Source organism: Hylobates moloch, unplaced genomic scaffold (assembly GCF_009828535.3).
Source record: "Hylobates moloch isolate HMO894 unplaced genomic scaffold, HMol_V3 SCAFFOLD_10, whole genome shotgun sequence".
NCBI lineage: Eukaryota > Metazoa > Chordata > Mammalia > Primates > Hylobatidae > Hylobates > Hylobates moloch.
In genome coordinates, this window is record NW_026652285.1 from 27,449,143 (window position 1) to 27,459,306 (window position 10,164).

Genomic DNA, 10,164 nt, shown 5'->3' on the forward strand with positions numbered 1-10,164 from the left:
GGGCACCTGTAATTCCAGCTACTCAGGAAGCTGAGACATGAGAATCACTTGAACCTGGGAGGCGAAGGTTGCAGTGAGCCGAGATCACACCACAGCACTCCAGCCTGGGCGGCAGAACAAGACTCCGTCTCAAAAATTAGATAGATAGATAGATAGATAGATAGATAGATAGATAGATAGATAGATAGATAGATAGACAGACAGACTGAATGAAAGAAGGCAAACACAAAAAAAGTACATACTGTATGATTACTGGGGTGTTGTGATCTTGATGCCATGACTGAGGTCAGAGGCCTTCATTAGGTCAGAAACCCACTTTATTATTATAAAAAATTACCAAAACTACTTCAAAAGAAAAATAAAATATTACTAGATGAATGTTAATAGAGTAGAACTGTCAACTGCTCCCTCAAAAAGCACTAAGTCCTGCTAGTTCTGCAGGATAACTTCACCAAACATTTAAGAAAGAAACACTTATTTTAATTCTTCTAGAAGGTAGAAATAGAAAGAAATCTTCAAAATTCTTTTTATAATAGCATTGATACTAAAACTTGTCAAAAAAAGCCAAAAAAAAAAAAAAACCTGCAAATGAGTCACATTTATAAATATTGGTGCAAAAATCCTAAAAACTGTATCAGCTAACAAATTCACCAGAACCTAAAAAGAATAACACCCCATGAATAAGTAGAGTGTATTCTAAAAATGATTTAATATTTGGAAATTTTTTTTAATATTTGGAAAGCTATTACTATAACTCCATGTAAGACAATCTATCAATAGGATAAAAAGTTAGGTGGGGCACAATGATTCACGCCTGTAATCCCAACACTTTGGGAGGCAGAGGCAAGCGGATCACTTGAGGCCAGGAGTTTGAGACCAGCCTGGCCAACATGGTGAAACCCCATCTGTACTAAAAATACAAAAATTATCTGGGTATGGTGGCACACACCACCACAGCTACTTAGAAGGCTGAGGCAAAAGAATTGCTTGAACCTGGGAGGTGGAGGTTGCAGTGAGTAGAGATCATGCCACTGTACTCCAATCTGGGCAACAGAGCAAGACTCTGTCTCAAAACAACAAATTGTTCTTATTAAAAGTAAATGGTCTAGACCAGGTGCAGTGGTTCACACATGTAAATTCCAGCACTTCGGGAGGCCAAGGCGGGAGGATCACCAGAGATCAGGAGTTCCAGCCTGGGCAATATCGTGAGACCTCATCTCTAAAAAAAATAATAATAATAAACAAAACTAACCAGGTGTGGTGGCACTCATCTGTGGTCCCAGCTACTCAGGAGGCTGAGGTGGGAGGATTGCTTGAGCCCTGGAGATGGAGGCTGCAATAAGCCATGATCATGCCACTGCACTCCAGCCTGGGCATTGGAGTGAGACCTCATCTCTAAAAACCAAAACCAAAACGAAAGAAAATGGTCTAAATCCTCCAATTATAAGGCAAGGATTGTCAGACTAGATTAAAAAGCAAGACTTAATGTGCTTTCTAGAATAAACTCACTTGAAAAATAAAGACGCAGATATCCTAAAAGAAAATGAATTAAAAAAAGATTTACCATGGAAACACTAATTAATAAGTTGGAATGACTACATTAATATAAGGCAAAGCAAGCCAGGCACAGTGGCTCATGCCTGTAATCCCAGCACTTTGGGAGGCCGAGGCAGGTGGATCACAAAGTCAGGAGTTTGAGACCAGCCTGACCAAAGTGGTGAAACCTCACCTTTACTAAAAATAGAAAAATTAGCCAGGCGTGGTGGCATGCACCTGTACTCCCAGCTACTTGGGAGGCTGAGTCAGGAGAATCGCTTGAACCTGGGAGGTGGAGGTTGCGGTGAGCCGAGATTGCGCCATTGCACTCCAGCCTGGGCGACAGAGCAAGACTCCATCTCAAGAAAAAAAAAAAAAAAGAAAAAAAAATATATGGCAAAGTAGACCTCAAAACAAGGAATATTACCAGGGATAAGGGGGAATATTTCATAATGATAAGCGATCAGTTGATCAAGAGGACATAGCTTATGTGTATGAACACAATATGAATCCCTAAGTGGGTATGAATCTAATAAGCCTCAAAGTGCCTACCAATATAAATCATTTAATATCACTCTGAATGTCGGCCAATATCAGCAGATGAGAAAAAGAAACAATAGACATAGATATTAGAAAAAAGGAGGCAGTACAGGTGATACACAGGTATACCTAGAAACTCAAAGAAATTGACTGAAAAGCTAGTAGAAATGATGAAAAATTTAAGATGGCAGAGTATACAATTGATATTAAAAGTTTATGACTTTCTGGCCAGGCGCGGTGGCTCACACCTGTAATCCCAGCACTTTGGGAGGCCGAGGCGGGCGGATCACAAGGTCAGGAGATTGAGACCATCCTGGCCAACATAGTGAAACTCCGTCTCTACTAAAAATACAAAAATTAGCTGGGCTTGGTGGCATGTGCCTGTAATCCTAGCTACTCAGGAGGCTGAGGCAGGAGAATAGCTTGAACCAGGGAGTCAGAGGTTGCAGTGAGCCGAGATCACACCACTGCACTCCAGCCTGGTGACAGAGCGAGACTCTGTCTTAAAAAAAAAAAAAAAAAAAATTATAACTTTCCTATGAACAAAAATAATTATAAAGTGTAATGAAAGAAAAAATCCAAACTAGGATATCAAGAAAGATTAAATACCAATTTATAAATTTAATAGGAAAAATGAAAGACCTATTGATATTTGGGGGAAAAAAACTTTAAAATTCTAGTGAAGGACATAAAAGATAAAATGTACCTCAAATGGCTAGGGAAAGAACAGTTCAATAGTGCAATTATATTAATTCATTCTGAAATAATCTTTATACCCAATGCAATTCCAATTAAAATATAAGAAGTATTTTTCACAGAGAATTTATTAAATGCTACCACAATTCATCAGGAAAAATAAATATTGGTGAATAATAGGAAAGTTCTGGGAAAAAAAGAGTTATGGGACCAGGGGAAGTGGGATTTAAAAATATTAAAACAATTTTTAAAGTTTAGTACTGAGGCTATAGTCCCAGGACTCTGGGAGGCCGAAGCAGGTAGTCACTTGAGCCCAGGAGTTCAAGACCAGCCTGGGCAACATGGCAAAACCCCATCTCTACAAAAAATGCAAAAATTATCTGGGTGTAGTGGTGCTCATCTGTTGTAGTCCCAGATGCTCAGGAGGTTGAAGCAGAATTGCTTGAACCCAGGAGGTCGAGGCTGCAGTGAGCCATGACCATGCCACTGCACTTGAGCCTGGGTGACACAGTAAGACCCTGTCTCAAAAAAAAATGAATTAATAAAGTTTAGTAGTAAAGAGGCAATCAACAGCTAGACAAATAGAACCCAACTGAAAGAACAGAAATAGTCCTCATGTATACTGTATTTTAATATTTGAGAAAGGTGACATTTAAGTGGAAGGAGAGGAATTTTTTTTTTTTTTTTTTAATGTGGGGACAGGCCAGGTGCAGTGGTTCACACCTGTAATCACAGCACTTTGGGAGGCTGAGGCGGGAGGATCTCTTGAGCCCAGAAATTCAAGACCAGCTTGGGCAACATAGCAAGACCTCGTCTCTACTAAAAATAAAAAAAATTGATGCATGTGCAAGTAGACCCAGCTACTCAGGAGGCTAAGGTAGGAGGATCGCTTGAGCTCAGGAGGTGGAGGTTGCAGTGAGCCGTGATCATGCCACTGCACTCCAGCTCAGGCATCAGAGGGAGACCCTGTCTCAAAATAAAATAAAGTATGGCGACAATTACAACTAGCTACTCTTTATGAAAAAAAAAAAGAGAGGAAAAAGGCTGGGCGCAGTGGTTCATGCCTGTAATGTAATCCCAGCACTTTGGGAGGTGGAGGTGGGCAGATCCCCTGCCCTCCTCTGCAAGATTATAAAAATAAGTCTACTGAGAAAATATTTTGATGTGAGAGGTGAGGTAGGGATACAGCTTTCTTTCACTTCTGTTTTGAGACGGGATCTTGCTCTGTCGCCAGGCGGGAGTGCCGTGGCGAGATCTCGTCTCACTGCAAGCTCCGCCTCCCGGGTTCAAGTGATTCTCCTGCCTCAGCCTCCTGAGTAGCTGGGATTACAGGCGCCCGCCACCACGCCCAGCTAATTTTGTTGTTGTTGTTTGAGACGGAGTCTCGCTCTGTCACCCAGGCTGCAGTGCAGTGGTGCGATCTCGGCTCACTGCAAGCTCCGCCTCCCGGGTCCATTCTCCTGCCTTAGCCTCTCGAGTAGCTGGGACTACAGGTGCCCGCCACCACGCCCGGCTAATTTTTTGTATTTTTAGTAGAGACGGGGTTTCACCGTATTAGCCAGGATGGTCTCGATCTCTTGACCTCGTGATCTGCCCGCTTTGGCCTCCCAAAGTGCTGGGATTACAGGCGTGAGCCACTGTGCCTGGCCGCAGTGAGGGAAACATTTCTAAGTAAATTCCAAATCCAAATCTATAAAGGAAAAGGTGGATATGTGTGACTTAAAAAAGGGTAAACATTTTTATAGGTAAAAATATTATTTGCAACATATGATATCATATGCAATATGATAAAGTTAAATTCCTCAATTTAAAAGAGTTTACATAAATAAATGAGAAAAGATGAAAAAATTTAAAACGGTCAAAGAAAATAGTCTAATATAAAAAATATATAGCAAATAAACACAGAAAACTGATGCTAGATCTCCCATTAAAGAAAAAAAAAAGGAAAAAAAACATCCAAAAGATGCACAACCTCACTCATAATCAAAGAATTCTAAGCCAAAATAGGAGGTGATGTCCCTTGTTAAGACAAAAATGTTTAAGTCTGTTGACATCCAGTGCTGTCAAGGATGTGGGGAAAAAAACACATTTACACATTTGGAAGGAATATTATTTGGTGCAAACTTTCTGGAACACGATCTGGTAATATTTGTTCAAATATTATATGTACATGTCCTTTAGTCCAGAGGATATTTGGGCAAGCAGAATGGAAGAAAAGAGAAGCAGAGAGAGATGTTTGGGTGGATGAGAGCTTGGAGCAGGAGTGCTGGGAGAGGCTGCATCCTAGGACAGGGCAGGTGCAGCGAGGGCAGAGTTGGCCCAGATGGCCGGAAGCTCAGGGCAGGAGTCGCCTCACCCAGCCAGAGCTCGGTCAAGGTGCTCATTTAGAGCAGCTGCAGAGGGAACAGGAAGATGAGCTCAATGCCAGAGGAATGAATGACTTCGGGCCCATCTGGACAGGGAGAAGAGAGTTTACCAAGCACGCTCTGGAAAAAAAGAGAATGCCAACGATCCTTGAAGAGGTGACAGAGAGAATCTGCTTCAGGCTACAGGTGTGCATTGTCATTGCATTTGGCATTCAGCCCAGACACCATAAGGAACCAGAAATAATTCCAAAAGGAGCAATGGGCTGGTGCCCAGGCATGCAGCAAGAGGGCAAGTCAGAAGCGGGTGGAGAAAGGGCAGGCTCAGCTCCATTTACTTCTCAATGAGAAGGGAAATTACTGTACTGGGGTTTTTGTTTTTGTTTTGTTTTGTTTTTTGAGATTTCTGGTAACTTTTCCGATTGTTTGTGGCTTTTGTTACCTATTTCTCTTATTTTTATTTTTATTTATTTTTTTTTTTTGAGACAGAGTCTTCGCTGTGTCACCCAGGCTGGAATGCAATGGCGTGATCTCGGCTCATTGCAACCTCCGCCTCCTGGGTTCAAGTGATCCTTCAGCCTCAGCCTCCCAAGTTGCTGGGATTACAGGCATGCGCCACCATTCCCAGCCAGTCCTAGAATTCTTATGTTGTTCTTTTTTCAAACTGCTGTCACTTTTTATTCTTTTCAGTTCTCTGCCAAAAATGTCAAGCTTGACTTTTACCTCCTTGAGCACAGTAAGAATAGTTGTGTTAAGGCTGATCCTGCTATTTACAGTATATGGAGTCCCCACGGGTCTGTTTTGTTGTTTCTGCATATTCTTGCTTATTGAGTCTCCTCATAGATTTGGTTATCTTTGATTATATATTAGATGGTATTTGAAAAAACTACTTGTAAAAATAATCAGCTTAGGCTGATGCTATTTTCCCCCAGAAAGGATTTTTCACTGATATCTTTAAGGTACCTGAGGGTAGGGATGGGGAAGGTGCTGCCAGACAAGAGCCACTTTTAATTCAAGTTCAAAGCTTGAAGTTTCCTGGGACACCTAAATGACAGAAAGCTGGGTGGAAGTCCACGGTGGCCTGGTTTGTACAGCCTTTTGGGGTCCCAGCCTAATGTGACCAAAAATATGCCAGATTCCATTCCCTGCCCCCAGAGGGTCCTAGACTCCTAGTTCATCCTCTTAGCTGCTGCTTTGGAATCAGTAAATGCCCACAGGGAAAACAAGCACATACACTGAGCTTATCTTTCTGGCTTCCTGTCTACTTGCATGCAGACTTATGCCTGGGAACCCCTATGCTCTTTTTAGCTTTTCACTGCTTTTTTTTTTTTTTTTTTTTTTGAGACAGTCTTGCTCTGTCACCCAGGCTGGAGTGCAGTGACATGCTCACGGCTGACTGCAGCCTCGACCTCTCAGGCTCAAGTGATCCTCCCACCTCAGCCTCCCCAGTATACTTTCTTTTTTCTTAATAAACTTTATATTTTGGAATAATTTTAGATTTACAGAAAAGTTGCAAAGATAGTACAGAGAGTTCCTGAACACCCTTCCCCCTGTTTTCTCTAATGTTAATATCTTACATAATCATGATACATTTGTCAAAACTAAGACATGAACATCGGAATGTTATTATTAAGGAAATTCCAGACTTTATTAATCTTTCACTAGTTTTTCCACTAATATCTATCCTTTCTCTGTTCTGGGATCCAGTCCAAGATAACACATTGCAGTTAGCCTTCAAAGTTTCTGAGAAGATTTGAAATTTACCTATCAGTAAACGTGGGCATTTACTGATTCAGCTTCCGAGGCATTACCAGTCTCCCATTACTGCCCTCCTCCATCATTTTCTGTCATTTCCAGAAGTAATTAGTCAACATAAAAAATTTGAAAGGGGCTGGGTGCAGTGGCTCACACCTGTAATCCCAGCACTTGGGGAGACTGAAGCAGGCAGATCATTTGAGGTCAGGAGTTTTAGTCCAGCTTGGCCAACACGGTGAAGCCCTGTCTCTACTAAAAATACCAGAAAATAAGCTGGGCATGGTGGCGTGCGCCTGTAAACCCAGCTACTCAGGAGGCTGAGGCACGGTGGCGTGCGCCTGTAAACCCAGCTACTCAGGAGGCTGAGGCACGAGAATCGCTTGGACCCAGGAGGCGGAGGTTGCAGTGAGCCAAGATGGCGCCACTGCACTCCAGCCTGGGTGACAGAGTGAGACCCTGCTGTCTCAAAAAAAAAAAAAATTAAAAGGGAGTTTTCAGATTTGTTTGATGGAGAAAGTTGAAAAATCGAGTTTGCAACCAGCTAGGGTAGGGAAGCTGCGAGGAGACTAGAGGATGAATGTATGACAGAAAACAAAAAGCATGGTGGTGGTCTACACTGTGCTACAGCAACGAGCAAACTGCAAGATCTCCGTGGCTAAACACAGAAAAGTCTATCTCTTGCTCACTCCAAGTCTGCCGCACGCTTGGTGGCTGTCCAGGGCAGCTGTCTTCCAAGTGGTAGCTCAGGAATCCAAATCTTTTTTGCCGGGGCATGTCCTTCCAATCTGATTTTTCTTCCATGAGCAGAGAACCCACGGCAAAATTTAATCTTCTCCCTCTCTTCCCTCACCCTTTCAGCCCCTCTCTATGCCTCTCTCACCCCTCTCACCCCTCATTCCGGCCTCTCTCTAGCTATCTCAGCCTCTCTCCGCATCTTCCACACCCATCCATGCCTTTCACCCCCTCCTCACCCCTTCAGCCTCCCATCCTTATGCCTCTCCACGGCCTCTCACCCCGCCCTCAGCCTCTACATCCTCTCTCACCCCAGCCTCATCTGCCTCTATCCTCACCTCTTCCGCCTCTCCGCCTCTCTCCACGCCTCTCCACGCCTCTCTCCATGCCTCTCCACGCCTCTCTCCACGCCTCTCCACGCCTCTCTCCACGCCTCTCCACGCCTCTCTCTACGCCTCTCCACGCCTCTCTCTATGCCTCTCCATGCCTCTCTCCATGCCTCTGCTGATTTGATTGATGAATGTTGAAGGAGGAACAAGGCGTGTGTAACCCGGCCCTCTTCTTCCTTTTCTCTGGTGGGCTGGCCCACCTGCAAAAATGTGTGTTCTAAACTGATACACCACACCTCACCCTGAGTATTACGAGGATGGCCCAGCTCCACTGAGGGAAGAGGGATGAAGTTTTACCTAATTCTGGGGTTCAGCATTAGGTTCTGCCCGCTGTCCTGTTTCCAAAACCTTGTTACTATGCCTACATCAAGCTTATCCACCAGCAGCCCACGGGCTGCATGCAGCCCAGCATGGCTTTAAATGCAGCCCAAAACAAACTCGTAAGCTTTCTTAAAACATTGAGTTTTTTTTTTTTAACTCATCAGCTATCATTGGTGATACTGTATTTTATGTGTGGTCCAAGGCAATTCTTCTTCTTCCAATGTGGCCCAGGGAAGCCAAAAGGTAGAACACCCTGACCTACATAAATAATAAACATAACTTACACAAAAGTGCACTTATTTGTTCCACAGAATTATTCATCATCTAAGACAGCAGTTCTCAACCCAGGGTATTTTTGCCTCTCAGTGGGATGTTTGACAATGCCTGGAGGCCTTTTTTTTTTCTTTTTTATGAGATGGAGTCTTGCTCTGTCACCCAGGCTGGAGTGCAGTGGCACGATCTCGGCTCACTGCAAGCTCTGCCTCCCCGGTTCACACCATTCTCCTGCCTCAGCCTCCCGAGTAGCTGGGACTACAGGTGCCCGCCACCATGCCCGGCTAATTTTTTTTTTGTATTTTTTTTTTTTAGATATGGGGTTTCACCGTGTTAGCCAGGATGGTGTCGATCTCCTGACCTTGTGATCCGCCCACCTCGGCCTCCCAAAGTGCTGGGATTACAGGTGTGAGCCACCATGCCCGGCCTTTTTTTTTTTTTTTTTTTTTTTTTTTTGAGACAAGGTCTCACTCCTATCGCCCAGGCTGGAGTGCAGTGGTAGGATCTCGACTCACTACAGCCTCGACCTCCCAGGCTCAGGTGATTCTGTCACCTGAGCCTCCTGAGTAGCTGGGACCACAGGTGCACACTGCCATGCCTGGCTAATTTTCTGTATTTTTTGCAGAGACGGGGTTTTGTCATGTTGCTGGTCTCAAACTCCTGGGCTCAAGTGATCCACTCACCTTGGCCTCCCAAAGTGCTGGGATTATAAGCATGAGCCACCTCACCCAGCCTGGAGACATTCTTGATTGTCACAGCTGGGAAGGGACTACTGGCATCTAGAGGGTACAGATGGAGATGCTGCTAAATATCCTATAATTCACAGGACAGTCTCCCACAACAAAGAATTATCTAACCCAAAATGTCAACAGTACTGAGATTGGGGAAACCTTGATCTAAGAGGAGCAAGTGACCCTCTTGGAGCAGCTGAAGTGATTTAGTCCAAGTCTAAACCGAGAGGAATTGGACCAGGGTGGCCATCGAAGACCAAGCAGCTCAGTCCCCTCATCCCTGTCACTGCACCTCTTGGGCACACAGAGCCCTTCCTGAGGATGCAATGAGGCTGCCACGAGCCCAGTGATCTGTCCAGGAGCCCTTGTGCCCCATTGCCTCTCCCAGGTGCGGTGATGGTGGGGCACCTCCCCGTGCTTCTGGTGGGAAGCAGGACAAAAGTGTCCTCTCTTCTTAGATCCCCAGCCCACCACGGAGGTCTGTCTGTTGGCCCCATCTACCCCAGAGTGTGGCCTAAGGGTAGAACTAGGTGCGAGGCTCATGCCAGCACCTCACTTTCACCCTTCTCCCCAGCTCTTGCTCCACTTCCCAGTCTGGTGAATCTGTTTCTAATGGAGTTCTCGAGCCAGCCTTCTGGGCTAGGTGTGGGGCTGGGAAATGGAGGGGAAGGACCTTCAAATATGCAGGAAGTGGGTAGGGACCCACTCAACACCCTCTTTATATAAATAAACATTTGAAAACACCTCGCTTACTCTCCTAAAATGGCAATCATAAATAATATGCCTTCTCATGCACTTACTTCTTTAAAATCACACTATAGTGCCTGA